The 18339-nt window shown below is 33.5% G+C and overlaps 1 protein-coding gene and 1 long non-coding RNA gene across 5 annotated transcripts in view; one reads left to right on the plus strand and one right to left on the minus strand.

Moving 5' to 3' along the window:
- LOC127700015 (receptor-type tyrosine-protein phosphatase alpha-like) overlaps positions 1 to 18339 on the minus strand; it is a 581206-nt gene that overhangs the window by 140714 nt on the left and 422153 nt on the right. The window lies entirely within an intron of this gene.
- Positions 361 to 4320, plus strand: LOC127700599 (uncharacterized). Its single transcript, XR_007981654.1, has 2 exons — positions 361 to 547; positions 3917 to 4320. It is a non-coding gene; the product is annotated as an uncharacterized LOC127700599 (long non-coding RNA).

Consider the following 18339-nt stretch of genomic DNA (forward strand, 5'->3'; position numbering starts at 1 on the left):
TATGGCATTGTATAGTGTAATGAATTCAGGGGATAATGACACTACCTCTTTGATTTTAAAGTCATCAGAATCAATCTTTAAAATTAATATGCATACTCTTGTACAAAGGAATATAAGTATGCAATAGACATATGGTCTTCAAAAATAAGAGGTATCCATGCTATACATTTATGACAAGATCTTAATCAAGTATTAATTTTGGTTTGTTTAAATATTTCGGAGGTTAGTATGACTATGACATCCGTTTTAGTGATGATGTTTTCGTTTAAATTTGGAAAAATTGTTTGTACCAACAAAAATAAAAACACGAAGTTATTTCAGAATTATGTGTTTATCATTTTTTTTATGTTTTAGGTTGCCAGAAAGATGAAAAGAACAATGCAGTTCAAAAGTTAAAATGTGGATAAGCTGATGTACAAGGTCCTACTTTTGCAGATTTCATATTTTGCATGAATGAATTTGAAGTTTATATCATGGAGGGCAGAGAAAGGAAAGAAACACGTCAATTTTCCTGCTTCTGAAGGATAAATGTAAAACATCTTGTTCGGTAAGTTTTATGATCTGTTTTGATACTGTTTGTGCATCCATCTGTCTTTCTCTAAATTATATTCACTTAAAGTTTTTGGTTACAGTTCACCATGAACTTCAGTTAGTAACTTGTGGTTTTACATGTATATACTCAAAATTTAGTTCATTAAAATGTTCATGTATTTTTGTCGAGCCTGCGACTTTTGTCGCAGAAAGCTCAACATAGGGATAGTGATCCGGCGGCGGCTACGGCGGTGGCGTTAGCTAACTTCCTAAAAGCTTTATATTTTAGAAGGTGGAAGACCTGGATGCTTCATACTTTGTATATAGATGCCTCATGATACCAATTCTGTCTGTCACATGTCCATTATCCTTGACCTCATTTTCATGGTTCAGTGACTACTTGAAAAAAAAAGTTCAGATTTTTTGTAATTTTAATTTCTCTCTTACTATGAGTAATAGGATAACTATATTTGGTGTGTGCGTACCTTGCAAGGTCCTCATGTTCGTCAGAGAGTTTTCACTTGACCTAGACCTCATTTCATGGATCAGTGAACAAGAACTTAGTCTTAGATGCATGATTTATTTTATTAGTTGTTAGTGGCTTTGAACTAGCTGTCAGTAACTGCGAGTACTCTCAGATCTGTACTTAGTGTCTTTTTGTTGTTTGGATGTACAAGTACCACTTGTATTTGTATTTTTATCCATCTGATGTGTTAAGCCTCTTTCAACTGATTTTTATAGTTCGTTCTTATGTTGTACTGTTACACCACTGTCCCAGGTTAGGGGGAGGGTTGGGATCCCGCTAACATGTTTAACCCCGCCACATTCTGTATGTATGTGCCTGTCCCAAGTCAGGAGCCTGAAATTCAGTGGTTGTCGTTTGTTTATGTGTAAAATATTTGTTTTTTGTTCATTTTTATACACCCGTTTACGGGACTTATTATGGTATACCGTTGTCCGTCCGTCCGTCTGTCCGTCAAAAGCGCTTTAACCAATATGCATGAAACTTTGGTGAATTGTTTATATATGAAGTGAGCTCCCTTTCGTTTTTTTTATAAATTTCGGATTTACCATTTCTGAGTTTTGAGGTTTTATTCATTAAAAAAGGGGTGATTTTCCAGTTTTCGGACAATAACTCAAAAACTTTTTCACCAATTTGCTTGAAACTTGTGTGAATTGTTTATTTCTATTGATGTGAGCTCCCTTTCGTTTCTTATAAATTTCATGTTTTCCGTTTCTGAGTTTTGGGGTTTTATTCATTAAAAAAGGGGGGATTTTCCAGTTTTCGGACAATAACTCAAAAAACAATTTCACCAATTTGCAAGAAACTTTGGTGAATTGTTTTTGTCTATTGACATGAGCTCCCTTTTGATTTTTATAAATTTTAGACTATACATTTCCGATTTATGGGGTTTTATTCATTACAAAAAGGGGGATTTTCCAGTTTTCGGACAATAACTCAAAAATGCTTTCAGCTTTTTTTATGAAACTTTGGTAAATTGTTTAAATCTATTTTTGTAAGCATAACCATTGTACATGACCAACTGGCAGGTGTCATCTGACCTTGACCTCATTTTCATGGTTCAGTGGTTATAGTAAAGTTTTTGTTGTTTTGGTCTGTTTTTCTTATACTGTATGCAATAGGTCTACTATATTTGGTGTATGGAATGATTGTACGGTGTACATGTCTAGCTGGCAGGTGTCATCTGACCTTCACCTCATTTTCATGGTTCAGTAGTCAAAGTTAAATTTTTGAGTTTGGTCTTTTTTTCTAATACTAAATGCAATAGGTCAACTATATTTGGTGTATGGAAACATTTTATGATGTACATGTCAGTCTCGCAGGTTTTATTTAACCTTGACCTCATTTTCACGGTTCATCGCTTAGTGTTAAGTTTTTCGTGTTTTGGTCTGTTTTTCTTAATCTATAAGCAATAGGTCAACTATATGTGTTGTATGGAAGGATTGTAAGCTGTGCATGTCTGCTTGGCATGGTTCATCTGACCTTCACCTCATTTCCATGGTTCATTGGTCAATGTTTAGTTTTCTTGGTTAAGTCTGCTTCTTAGAAACTATAAGCAATAGGTCAACTGTATTTAGTATATTGAATGGTTGTAAGGTGTACATGTATTTTTTGTCGGGTTTATATGACCTTGAATTCATTTTCTTGGATCATGTTGAGTTTATGTGATAGTTGTAGTAAAGCTTTATATTTAGGACTATCAACATGATATCAATGATTAGTAAAGAAGGCGCAACATTTCAGTGTGTGCACTCTTGTTTATACATTATACACCACATTTACTGTTTTTACCCTGATTTTATGGATCACTGAACATAGAAATGTCATAATGTGAAATTATAGTACATTCTTAGGTTAAATTTTTAGGTTTAGGTACATAGCTTACCATGAAGTTGAATTTCATACACATGTTCATTATGTGGTGAACTTTTAAATTCAGTGCCAAACTAAGATTTTGAGCCTGATTACATGATTGACTAGACATTGACACATGCTAGTGTTTGCCAGGCATGGTGTCCTGTACTAGGAATTTGTCCTGTACTAAGAACTTTAATAGTACTCGCTGAGTATGGAGTTTTTGTGAAAGTTTAATATTAGTGAGATTTTTGCATGACATCCTGTCAACTGCTTGTTGATCATGTTTATACATGTCTTAAAATTAATGTCTGACACATTGGTGTTTTGTGAACTTGAAAATAAGTTATTTGATAGAATAATAATGTTTTGAGATTATCAAAATAAAAAATATCCCATTTTTACGATTAATAATTAAGTATTAAAAAAAGAAGATTTAGGATATATGTATAACCATATATAAAAATGAGACAGCAACCAAACAACACAAAAATATGAAAAAAAACCAATATAATTTTTTGTATCAATGTTATAATTTCCAACATGTCCAAAGAATTCAAGGCATTTTCTCATTGAAATAAAACACAAGTGGAACTCTTTCAGAACTTCAGAAGCTTAAATATGTTTCGTTTGTTGGCGTTTTGTATAATATATTGCAAATTCTTGTGAAAAATGGAATGTTATTGTAATTGCCTAAAGTTTTAACATTGATCTATTTATATATATATATATATATACATATAACTGGGGAAAATACCCAAATGTTATAAAGAAGAATACATAAATTGATTGTTATATAATATTAAAATAGGAAGATGTGGTATATTGCTAATTTGACAACTCTCCATCAGAGACCAAAGGATGTAGGAGGTTAGCAACTGATGACACTGGACAACCTTCAACAATCAGTAGCATAGCTATTTTTATTGAAAATCATATGTTATTGCTACATTTATGCCAACAATTTTTTATTATCCATAACTTCGGATTTTATTGGTTCTTTTTCAGAAGGATTGAAATTCATCAATTAGAATAAAAGGAGAAAACACAGAAACAAGACCAGAATAAATTCAAAGACAAAAGTCAGATCAGTTATTATTTTCATCACTCAGTCAATGAATTAAAGTTCTATTAAATATCTAAAGTCAAAAGATATTAAAACCACAATAATGACAATGTTCTGTGCTGAATGGCCAAAAAGTGGACTATACATTACGATCACACAATGCTGGATGATAAGAAACTATTAATTTTTTGGGTGGAGGGATATCCTGAAAAAAAAATAGATTTATGTAAAAAGCTACTAGTATGTTAAGCCTAATAAAAGAGTTTTCATTGATTTCAAATGGGAAAAAATTGTGTTTCAAAAAAGTATTCTAGAATTCATAAATAAACATATATTGATACTTACATTATCTGCTTTGTTGTTTAAAAGTTTAGTTTTGAACAGTTATAGAACAATATAATTGCATTAACATTTCCAAGGAAAAAAAGATATACAACTAAAAAGATTCATCTTAAAACAATTTACTACCAAACAGAATTCATTGTAACATACACATTACTGTATATTTATAATTTGAATCTCATAGGATTTTATTTTGTCCCATGGGATATTAAAAATCCCATGGGATAATTATAGTCCCATGGGATTTTTTTTGTCCCATGGGACAACAAATATCCCATGGGACTACAATTATCCCATGGGACCCCAAAAAATCCTATGGGATTTAACCAAAATCCCATGGGATAATGGTCAATCCCATGGGATTTGCCTTATCCCATGGGATATTGAAAATCCCATGTTTTTCTAAATCAAATTACAAAAAATATATAATAATAACAGCAGAAAAGCAATGAAATTATTGAATCCCATGTAATTCTGCACATTTTGGTTATATACACGACACTGTAGCTGTAAGGAGAGGCGGCGGCGGATTTGCAAATGAGTGTTTTGCAAATTAAAAGTGTCCAATGATCAGATAAATTAAAAAAAATATATTGTACCCTTACATCCAATCACAGCGCTCCTAAGTTGACTTCCGTCACCTGCCTTGGGTACACAAAAGGCCAACCTAATGCTGGGAAAATATAATAGTACTATTTTTCCTATAAATTAGAGATAAAAAAAAATCTGATACCAAATCCGCTCCTGTAGTAAGTAGGCTTACTGAGAAAAATAAATAAGCCACATTTTGTAGAATGTAGCTGTATAAACTACCTTTTTGAAACCCTCTGGAAAAATGGAGTCTTCGTCAACACAAGTATACCCTTCAAGAGAGGGGTCAATTGATTGTTATTTTGATGTTGTTGTTTTTGTTCTGGGATGATCATTCATTTTCCATAACTAATTTTGTTAAAAAAAAAAAAATCATCTACTCGCATCTCCCATTCTTACGCATTAAACGTTCGCAGTTTCGGTAATACTTCTAAAATTAACATAATATTGCTTAAAATTTGATTCATATCAAACTAAATATACGGAAAATAAGGATACATTTCACAAATATCTCGGACGTTAAATAAGCATCATCAATCAATCAATACATGTGTATCTCATTCATTTAAGCACAATAATTATAACATATCTCTTAGAACCTCTAAATATTGCGCGTTATGCTCTCAATATAAATACATTTCCTGGAACGGTGATAATGCATGTCTCACTGTCCTAATGTGAATATACATGTATTAATCATACTAGTTTGTATTCTTTTACCCGTCCTGAATCTGCATGATATTTGCCATTTGACATACAATCTGGACTTTCTATCTTGTTATAAAGAAAGCACTCCAAGTACAAACCAACATAACCAAGGGCGCGAACTTTTACATTCATAACATGAAATGACCAACAGTCATACTTTCAAACTGTCATTTCGTTCATATTCAACGTTCTCAAAAATGAACGTATGACGTAGAATCGGCATCTGAACAATTATTTTTAAGTAAAGATCTTTTAAGAAAGCTTACGAAATCTATGGATTTATCAGTCGTAGGAATTTCGGATGTTCTTATGGGATAAGTATACAGACAAATATGGAGCAGATATTTTGAATACATCATCCGTCATCTGTTCTCAATATGAGACATTTACCGTTACGTTTTCCATTCGTGTGACATTGCTCAATTTTTAAAAAGATCTTGAATACCAATATAACTGTAAGTTGTTATACGGAAGGTATCTCTTACCTTACAACAATTAGCGACAAACTCCAACAAGAATGTGAAGTACAAGATGTTTCCGCCGTTGCTGACAATATTGTGTTTAGTTTCTCAAATGGTACCTTCACTAATTTATTAGTGGAACAAACTGTTTAATTGGAGAAGGCTCTTCCCGCCCTTACACATGTGTGGTCAAATAGCTTCTTTTGCTAGATTTGTTTTTACCATACCTAGTTATTCCATAGAAAATTTACCACAATGTTGGTTATCATAAAGCAAATCTCCGGTTCTTGCTAATATACCTTTGAGGACAAACGTGTGCTTGTTTGTAACCTTACATATAATTCAATCCAGGAAAAAACCTTAAAGTGTGTAATTGATATAACAAACAATCGCAGATAGTCTATGTTTATCTCTATGTCATGTTCTCGCCACAAAGGTCTGCGCCCATGCATGTAACGTTATTAGTTACATTGTAACCACAATAAGTGAAGCAATAAGATGACAAATAAAATAGACAAAAGCAGTACGTGTGTGAAGTAAGAAATGCATATGCATAGATGTAGATACATAGAAAAGAGAGGAATTTAAGGTAAATAAAAGTGTTATAGAATGGTGGTAAGTCCTTTCAATGCATATGGGAACCCTAATATTCAATATGTCCTTCGTTCCCGCCTTGACGGTTACCACTACATGTATCAATAATCTAGTAAAAAAAGTATTTATAGTTCAAACACGAGCATGTAACAATTGGTCAAAGCTAATATCATTTTACAGATACTTACTTTGCGCTGCTACTGTCACAACAAAGGTCTCAATGATTATCAAAAATGTATGTGGTTGCAACATCGATATCATCTGAAACAGAGATTTGTTATTCAGCATATTTATATACAGATTGACACATGACCTTTTCTATATTGGCCCGGATATCATTCCGAGACCCCCATATCAGCCCGCGACGCAGTCGAGGGCTGATATGGGTCGAGGGATGATACATGTGATACCAGGGCCGATATGGAAAAGAACATGTATTAATCATTTTATCATATATACTACCGATGTACCAACGCACCCAGGCTGATAACCCAATATTAGTCCGACCACGTGACGTCACATAGTGCTGATATGGGTTATCAGCCTGGTGTGAATTTATGGCTAGTTTACTTCCGCTCGTTACACATATGCAAACAACTATCATTATAATGCTTAATATATGATAATTGAACATAATGAAATTTGTAAATTCTGTAAAGACATTCTGCCCTAAACAGTGACAATACGATATACTGACAACTATGCAGTTTACATTGCTTTATATAATTACATATTTTACCAAAAATGAAGAAAAAAATCCTAAACCAAACAAATGTAAAAATGTTGAATTGTATTTCAACTTATCAAACCGAAAGCACATTTAAGAAATTCACTAACATGTTGTTTGTTTAATTTGTTCTAAAATTATTTTTTTAGATTTATTTTTCAATTATTTTAACTTATGACAGCTTCAAAAGTAATCCATTTTTTTTTTAATTTATGACTACCCTAAAAAAATGTAACTTTGTTTTACTTTTTTTCAAATCTAAATGCAAAAAATCCCAATTTTTAGCCCCTTTTTTCTCTAGAAATTTAGCATGGTAATGTTTTATTTAGTTGTTTTTTACACAACTTTCCAAGACTACAACATATTTCAAAATGATAAAAAACGTGAAACTGTATCGGATCCAAATAATTCAATGCGTACCAATATGTTTTTTGTGTTTGTTATTGTTTTTTTTTGTGCTTAGCGGCTATTTGATGAGTCAAAACCTTTTCCGTCTGTTTTTACATTTTGTTATTATGTTGTGCTGTTACACACATGTCCCATGTTAATGGGGTTAAGTCTAAGAGCTCACACACATATTGACAGTCACATTCTTTGTGTGCCTGTCACACGTCTTTAATTTAGTGCCTATCGGTGGTTGCTGTCTGTTATATTTGTTTTTCGTGATGTTACACTATTGTTTCAGAAAAAGGGTGAAGGTTTGGTACCATTAAAACGTTTAAACCCGATGCAATTGTTTGCACCTGTCCTAAGTCAGGAATCTGTTGTTCAGTAGTTGTCGTTTGTTGATGTGGTTCATAAGTGTTTCTCGTTTTTTATATAGGTAAGACCGTTGGTTTTCCCGTTTGGGTGGTTTTACACTAGTGATTTTTGGGGCGCCCTTTATAGCTTGCTGTACGGTGTGAGCCAAGGCTCCGTGTTGAAGACCGTACTTTGACCTATAATGGTTTACTTTTATAAATTTTGACTTAGATGGAGTGTTGTCTCGTTGGCACTCATACAACATCTTCTTATATCTATTTAAATTGTTTCACGTTTTGTAAATCCTGGGTCATGTTATGACTTACTTTACGGTGTGATTTGTGCTCATGCTGAAAGCCGCATCATGCTCTTTAGTTGTTTGCATCCTTGTACTTTGGTCTCGGATGAATAGTTGTCTCATTAGTAATCAAACCATATCCCAATAGCAATATGTAAATTTAGTTTCTTAATTGTTGAGAATGTTTTCGCCAATTTTGGGATTAATTTTCATCATATGTGTGATACGTTAGAATTTAACTTCAATCTGAAGGAAAAACCAGAAGTTTAAAATAAATCAAAATAGAGCTTACTTATATCAATCTCAACAACAGCGTAAAGTATTAATCAAATCGATCTAGGCATATTTGAGTGTTCCATATGTAAAATTTCCTTAAATGGGATGGTAAAGATACCGCAACTCTGCAACTTCAGAAAAAATGAAAGTTATCTCAAAGAATCGTTCTGCAATTTACTAAAATATGTTATACAATTTTTTAGGTATTTGTTGAGCTTTATACGACAATTACACGTTGGACAGACGGACGGACGGACATACATACAACGGTATAAAGAAAGAGACAGAAGATAAAATGAGGCCCTTTAAACATTTGAAACTCATTATAAATCAAAATGAAATTGACAACGCCATGGTAAAAAAAAGCAAACAATTCCACAAAACAAAGGTACGAAGAAAACTCTGAGTAGACTAAACACCGTCAATGACGGGCAATATTTAAATGTTTAGAAACCTATTTTTTGATAAGGTATTTAGGAGTTTGGCACCAAAAAATGCCTAGTGACGGTAACTGGTAACTGACGGTAACTTGTCGCCGACCAGTATAAAGATGAAAATAACGAGCATAGTATTGCGGTCCTTTAATTATGTAATATGTTAAATTTATTCCATTATAAAATCCAGAATGACATTGTAGACGGATAATCATACTTATCTCTTAGACAAAAAGTGATTTAAAAATGTATTTTGATGCATAATTTTGCTATATTTTCAATCATCTACATAGACAATACAAAATTCCATATAAGGGATTTCCCGATTAAACATAATCCGTTTGAACTGTTTATTGAAGAATTTTAGGGTTCAGCAGTCTGTTTTATACAAGTAAAGAATGTGGACATAAGTCATCTAATTTATATGTTTCTTATTAATACAAGTTTTTATACATCAGTACATTTAAAAATTATATATTTTACACTTTTTATCATAGTACATGAACTAAAGAAAGTCAATCCTACCTTTATTGCAACCAGAACAACATCACATTATATCAGCTGCTAACCAGGAAGTACAAGACATACTGTTTGTATATACATTATACCCGTGTTGGATATCATAAGTACGCATAGAGAGCAGTCAGTCATACACATCTCATATTACGGTATTTAAAAGTTATGGGATTTAAATGTAAAGAAATTGTATTTAATAGTATTTAAAAAAACTAAATGTAAACTTTTCTACTTTTGTTCAGCGAAGCAAATGATCTGTGTATGTTCATTGTATAAATTGTCGTTAAGTTTTTTGTTTGGGTAAATCATGTAACTCGGTCATAGTCAACTGTAATAAATGTCGTTGTGATAGCAGTCAACAGACGAGTTACCATTTAATAATATTTATTGGTTTTCTGATAATACAGGTTTAATAAAAGTTTAAATTCCGTATTTATTCTCGTCCCCTCTTATTCTCCCCGTATTCTGAACCTTGACAAAGTCTGTGACGTTTTCGCTTTGTGGCGTCAAATGCCTACATCACTTTTAGAAGTTTCTAACGTTCGATCGGGAAGCTTGCTCAACGTTTTTCAATAATCCAGTTTTATCCACAACACAGATGAAACCTCAAAAGAGAAATAGACAACCGCCTTATAGTTTACGATCTGGTTTAGGAAAACAGGCAACTCCGAAGCGGAAAAGATCAAGTGTTGATAGTAATAGGCTTGTTTATTCTGATCCAACAAGACACGTGGCACCTCGTGGGAATCAGAACATTGATTTGGTTGCTACTTCGTCTACTCAAGGTAGCTTGAATACAAGCAGAGACGAGTGTGTTGCTTCCAATCAAAACCAAATTAATTTTGTGGAGTTGGACCCAGTGACAGAAGCCATATCTGGACAGGCGCCTTTGAGAGATCCGATGTCGAGGATAGATTTTTAGCGCACGGGATTCCAAGATGTCATCCCAGTGATTCGCAGTAGAGCGGTTGATAGCGATACAAGAATAGGTACTCAAGACGAGATGGTCCCGCCAATTCAGCAAAATAAAGGTCACTCCCCTTTAATCAAAGTAAGAGGTTCCAGTTGCCAAATACCGTTTTGAACTTAAACAGTGAGAAAATTTCCCTAGTTAGTCACGTTCCAGAAAGCATCCCTGGTATATTTGATCCTATTGGGCTCATATTCCGGTAAAGATTAAGAAAAACATTTGGCGTGGTGAGTTTATACACTTAGGAGTAATGTTAAAATCGGCTAAAGATTTGGCCTCTGATTCCTCCTTGGATGGTGATTTTGTTTTAAAAGGAGGTGCTCTTACAGTGATAAATAAGAAACCAAATTCTAAAAGCTACATTGTATATAGAAACTTGGACCTCTGTCTTTATGATTTACATGGCAATTCTATTAGAAAGATGGGCGTCAAAAGCCCGAGAGTATTTAAAATATATGCAAAGCATTCGATTGGCGGCTATAACAGGTACTAATAATGGTTAGGCGGTGTATGATGATCAGTACCGACTCAAAAAAAGAGCGCTATCCAACATCTTTATGGAGTGGCATAGATCAGGAGTTGTGGGTTTTGTGTGTAGTCACAGGGAACGCCAATCAGTCATCGTCTGTATTCATGAGCAACAATGTTTACCTCTCCTTGAATTATCAAGATTGTCAGGTCTCGGATTTCGGATTTCGATCCTAGAAGAATTCAAGCGGACAGTCCTCTAGAGTGGAGTCAGATGGGTGCTTTGAGGGACATCTCGTTTTTGGAATTTTTACCAGTCGTCGTTGCTATTCAACTGTGGGGACGATTTTAAGAATATACAAAGTTATTGTTTAAAGTTGACAACCAGTCAGTTACGTCAATTTTGAATAAATCCTGTTACTTAAGAAACTTTGCACCAGATTATACAATCACTGCTGTCAGTTTGCTCTTCTTATTATAAAGCTTCTATGTTTGCTTCAGCATTCAGTCTTGCATTTTTTTCCGTTATAAAGCATAGGTAAGCACGGCCGATACTAATATGCAGTCCACCCAATTTTTGGTAACGATGTGTCGTTGAAATTTTCACGTAATGAATATGAATTGCATTTGTAGATTCGCAGTTCGAAGCTGACCAAAAAAGTACGTATCTCTGTGGCTTTATTATGCCTCAACGGGAGGGAGATCTTTATCCTTTGAGCATGTTTTGTGTCTTTTTGAAAAGACCCTTCTACAGACAAACTTCTGTTTTTACTTTTTAATGGGTCTCCTTTGACTCGTTTTCAGTTCATTTCTATACCTGTGAACCCCCACCCCTTTGCCCTTTATTTTTGTGACGTTAAAGACAACATCCGAATGCATTCGCTTATAATAAATGAAGCGTCGCATTTGAGCAGAATGGAGGTTTCGGATACAGACATTAAAGTGGGGACGTTGGTGTCTGGTATATATACGAGCTAAATTCGTTTTTGGTAGATTATTAGAATAGATACGACGAGCTTGGAAGATGTATTTTAAATGTTTTGTATAAAGTTAAAGCAAAACTGCACTTATTGCATTTTTTTGTCATTGTAGAACCCCGTCATGTTTGGGTCATGGGATCATCTATAGTTTATTGGGCGGCCCGAAATGCCATGAGAAGATTAGGGGAGGGCATCAAAACTTGGATTACAGTCGAAAGGTTATGTTTTTCATTGGTATGGCCAGCGAGGGATGAAATGGAAAAATGTTGTACCTTCAGTCGAAGAAAATCAAAGATATTATTCGCCTCCTCAAATCTTGATTATACATTTGGGTTCAAACGATATGGGTCTAATCAAATAAGCAAATAAGGTTGGAAATGATTTGATTGCACGTGTTAATGCCAAATCTCTCCTTTGCCCGTAGATAGTGGCACTTGGCAGATAATCAGATGGCTATCAATTCAACTCGTAACGAGCTTAGTTAGCTGTTCATAATATATATTCAAAGAAGAAATAAAGCATGGCCTTGTAATTTGCCATGCACAGCCCAAGAAAGAGATGTTTCAGGCACGATGGAGTGCACTTGTAAGACGTAGGTAAAGGTGCTTTCTTGAACAATGTGCAAGGAACGAGTATTTCCAAATTAATCAGCTTTATTGTATTTTAGTACCATGTTGTAAACTCGTTTCTTTGGGGTTGAGAATGTTTAGACCTACTCATTTTGGTGGGATCTGGCAAGATGCCAGGGGGTTCATGACCTTATAATTCTACGTTAGACCATATGCTATATTTTCCTGTGGTACCACAGTGAAGATTTGTTTTCATAAACGGTTTTCTCTTGTTTACCAGGGCGACCGGTTCATTACTGGTACCACTTTTGAATTTTTTTATCCTCCGAATACCGGGGAAGCTTTATTCAGGTTATGGCCTAGCGTCGGTGTGAGGTCGTGCTCTTCGTTTACACAAAAGGATGTTTTGTTACCTCTGTTACCAGAAGAACATCTACTTGCCAATATTACAAATGCCGGCGGTTTGTATCTTCTTGCCTCGTTTTCTGTTTTTTCCTTGCGGCAGATTTATTTCACACAGTATGTCTTGAATTATTTAAATCTTTAATTAAACGCATATCAACTTATTTTTAGTACTGAAAAAGTGTTACAACAATATGTTTTTTCTTGACATTTTTCTGAATATCTCTATCAATGGAAGCTTAAACTCAGGTAGTGTTTTTTTGGACCCTCCCCTACATGTAACAATTCCTTTAATCTTTTTTCTCTCTCTCTGTCTCTTTCTCTCTCCCTTTCTCTCTCTCTCCATCTCGTTTTTTTCTATTATAATCATTACAACTGCCAAAAAGGAAACACAATTTTCCTTGCGATAACCATAACCAAAGTTTTTTATTTATTTTCCTCCATGGTGACTCTATCTACCTCAGGAATAGATTACCTTAGCTGTATTTGGCAAAACTTTTAGGAATTTCTTGGTCCTCAATGCTCTTCAACTTCGTACTTTATTTGGCCTTTTTACACTTTTTCATTCGAGCGTCACTGATGAGTCTTTTGTAGACGAAACGCGCGTCTGGCGCACATATAAAATTTCAATCCTGGTATCTATGATGAGTTTATTTACAACCACTGGGTCGATGCCACTGCTGATGGAGTTTTTATTCCCCGAGGGTATCACCAGCCCAGTAGTCAGCACTTCTGTGTTGACATGGATTATCATCGATATGGTCATATTAATTATAAATTAACTGTTTACAAAACTTCGAATTTTTGAAATACTAAGGCTTTTCTACCTCAGGAATAGATTACCTTAGCTGTATTTGGCAAAATTTTTAGGATTTTTTTGGTCCTCAATGCTTTTCAACTTCGTACTTTATTTGGCCTTTAAACACTTTTTGATTCGAGCGTCACTGATGAGTCGTTTGTAGAGGAAACGCGCGTCTGGCGCAAATATAAAATTTCAATCCTGGTATCTATGATGAGTTTATTTACATCCACTGGGTCGATGCCACTGCTGGTGGAGTTTTTATACCCCGAGGGTATCACCAGCCCAGTAGTCAGCACTTCTGTGTTGACATGGATTATCATCGATATGGTCATATTAATTATAAATTAACTGTTTACAAAACTTTGAATTTTTGAAATACTAAGGCTTTTCTACCTCAGGAATAGATTACCTTAGCTGTATTTGGCAAAACTTTTATGAATTTTTTAGTCATCAATGCTCTTCAACTTCGTACTTTATTTGGCCTTTAAACACGTTTTGATTCGAGCGTCACTGATGAGTCTTTTGTAGACGAAACGCGTGTCTGGCGTAAATATAAAATTTCAATCCTGGTATCTATGATGAGTTTATTTAATACCTGTGGACGTAACATTTGCATTGGATTGAACGACGTTCATAAAAAAGGCAACTTATCAGTTTTGTACAGTTGTACATTTATAGTGTAAACTGTACGTGTATACTTCTGTCCTTTCGTTTTATCGTTTCTAGAAATCAAAAACGAAAAAAAAATAACGGAGGTGTTTTTGTCTTTTGTTTTTGATTTTTTAAAACCAAAAATGATGGAAGAAAGTATTTTTGATTTGATATCGTATAAAAAAAAAAGAAAAACGAACGTATTTTCGATTTTTTTGTGTTTGATATATTAAAAAAAAAAAAAAGAAACACAAAATTGTTCTCGTTTTTTATTTTTTTGGTTTCTTAAAACGAAAATCAAATAAATGAATGGAAATATGCACCGAACGCCGTGGCTATCAGTAACATTTCCTTTTGATGGCATGAATTAAATGGTTAATCAATCATGTTTCTTAGTTTAAAAAAAGTAAGTAGCTCAAATGCAACAATGGGATATCTCGGTACACGATGTATGTATACATTCAACGAGTTGGGAAGATAATAATAATGATAACAAATATCCAAACCACATATATATATGTCTTTTGGTCTCATGTGGAGAGTTGACAGGAACTACTATAGTATGTTCTAAATTGCACATGTGTATTATCGTGAAATAAATTTATTCAAATATGCAATCTATAGTGAAATTGAACGTATCTTCTAGTATCTTAGCTATTCCATAGTACATGTATATGAGAATGGTTTAAAATGAAATGTTTATTTACGTTTTTTTGTTCAACCATCTAATCAAGATTTGCTATGCAGATTACACGTCAGAATACAAAAACCAGAATTAATGTTCAATTCAATATTTCATCATCAGACATTTCATGAAAACATGAATTGGGTTTGAACATTCAATATGAGTGAAATGTAGTATTACAGTCATTTTATTATATTTTTATAATTACACAAATAGAAAAAAACAACGTACCTTTATTGCATGCAACCAGAACAGTCAACATCACATTGTGTTCAATGATAACCGGGAAGTACAAGACATATTCACATGATATTATTTGTGTATGTATCCGTTTTACATTTCTTAAGTATGTTAAGCTAGAGCAGTCAGGCATACAAACAGCATATAAATACATTTAAAATTATAGATTTTAATTGTTAATAAAACGTGTTTGAATTGTTCACAAAACAGGATGTCAATTTTTTACTGTTGTTCAGTAGAGCAAACGATCCGTCTATGTCCCATTTGTTGAATTGTAGCTGGATAAAACATTTCACTTTGTCATACTAAACTGGCATAAATGACGTTTCGATAGAAGTGTACAGACGTAATCGGTTCATCGCTGACCGATTTTTTGTTCAGTATTTAAACATTTTGACAACAATATGTTTATGATGGAATTTATCAATTATTATTATAAGCTGCTTCAGCAAAGTAAATCTCGTTATGGCAGCTTAAATAGCTTAAATAATATTCGGAACCATCCGCAACTCTAAAAACATGTTGCCTCTCTCAGACAGATTATCATCAATTACATGTACAAACCTTGATAATCTGCATCGCACTCCTGATATCTTTTGCACAATAATGTCATTCTTGTACTTAAGAAAAGCCTGACCGTCAGAAGAGAATTTCAGTTTTATGCCTCAGCAAAACGAAAGGAACGACAGCATATATTTGGAGCAACACTACCGCTGGATTCTTGAGCTCAATAGTAAATAATGCATTGCCTCCTTATCGTTAGGGAATGATAATGCTAAGTTTGATGAAGGTCAGATGTATGTTTTAGAGGAAACACGAACAGACAAATAAACGCAACATTTGTGCAAGGTGTGCAGGTAAGAGATGCGGAAGTAATCAAGAAAAAAATTTGAAGGTTTTTAAGTACAAACTTAGATGTCCAATTGGTGTTTACACTTTCAATCGAACTTTGAAAACTATACCAATTGTGTTATTGATATAGCGTCCTTGTTTCAAAGGACATTATTTAAGGCCTCTTCGACACATTGGTACCTTGGTATACACCTCGACGCCTGCTTCCTGTGACAGTAAATCTGACCCCCACTGTTAAAGGACCTATAGGTGTTATCGATTTTATTTAAGCAATCTAATAGCACGAAATGATAAAGTTTGTAAAGTTTATCCAGATCATGACCGTAAGTATAGAAATTTGTGTTTGTACTTATAGAAGAATTGAAGTTCTTGTAATCTTGGACCAATCAGAGTCTAAAACAAAAATAACTATCGCATGCTTTTAGTAAGTTTTTTAAGGACTTCCATTACGATATTTTCTTTATCTGTTTCCACTTGTCACATTTGTTTCAAATCATAATAACAAAATGTAAATAGCACAGGATGTACACGTATTTAACATTAACAACGACAATGACGTTATTATCAGATGTTTTTCCTCTAAGTGCGGTAGGCTAAAAACAAAAATGAATTTTTAGCTATGTTGCACTTGAGAACCTAATTACCATGTACCTTATCATCATCTCTCAATATATTTTAAATTAACAAAAGGATATTATACGCACGCATGATGCTCGTTTCTCTTTAAAATTGATAAAATCACAAAATATGAACTTACAAACTTAAAAGTCTAATCTTTTTAAAAAGGTACACTAATCAAACCAGGAAGCAGAACAGAGGATCAAAGTTTCTAGGTTCACGGGCCGTACATATACTTTTTACATGTCCTCGTCGACTTGAGAACCACATCCCTATACATTTTGGGGGAAGGTTTCGTGTATATCACAAAAGACAAGCGGAACCCAGCAAACACAAAAACATCTTTAAAATGTTTTTAAAATGTTGTGTCTAATGTCATGAAAATATCACAAAAAAACGTGAGAAAAACATTAAATGTATGGTAGAATATATATCGCTAAAACGTTTTCTAATATATTTTCTAAAATATTTGCATAATATAATTAAAATGTTGTAAAGAAATATCATGATAATGTGAAAAACAATGGCGTATAAAACATTTTGATAATCTTTTAAAAAATATTTTCTACAAATATTTTCTGAACGTTTGAAAATCATCATGAACATCAAATAATGTTATAAAAATGTTTTTTGGATGTTTTCTTGCAAGTGAGACTGTGCCTTAAAAATGTTTTCAAAATGTTTTAAGGAGATGTTTTTGGTTGATATCTAGATCATATCAATATAAAATTTTCTCTCCTTTTGATTGAGTTTCCTGCTTTTTTAAATAACAAATCATTAGTTAAATTTATTTATACACAGTGATTAATTCTATATACAAACAAGAATAAATCAGTTGTTTTGCTAAGCATATGAAATTCACAATTCAAAGTCTCTAAAAACAAGAAGTATCTACAAATTTTGACACATCCAAAATGGCAGACACAACTCATCATGGTCAAGCCACTTACCAAATATGAAGTCATTCTGTTCATCAACATTACTAATTAAAGTAATGAAAAATTTGAGAACATTCAACATTTTGAAATACAATGTATAAGGGAACAGGAAACAGGTGCTAGATACAAAAATGTTCACACATCACAGTTCATCACTATCAAGCAGCTCATTAAATATGAACTCATCTTTATCAGCAGTTTTGGGAAAAACAGTGATGAAAATATTTGTTGGACAAAATCCGACAAATATAGGTGGACAGACGATTGACAGTGCAAGAATGCCCACATTCCAACCACAATGGTATAATGTTTAGTTTTTCACTCTCAACTTTTATTACCTATCTTATACACATCATGCATATGTCAACCTGAACATGCATGACATATATGCCATTGGACATTATGCAAACATTATACACATTTTTAAGTTCAAGTTACATTGACTAAAACTTGTGTCCCAAATTCAGATTTTTCAATACAACTTCTCTTTCTAAACTAAAAC

The sequence above is a fragment of the Mytilus californianus genome, unplaced genomic scaffold (assembly GCF_021869535.1).
Source record: "Mytilus californianus isolate M0D057914Y unplaced genomic scaffold, xbMytCali1.0.p SCAF_1, whole genome shotgun sequence".
Lineage (NCBI taxonomy): Eukaryota > Metazoa > Mollusca > Bivalvia > Mytilida > Mytilidae > Mytilus > Mytilus californianus.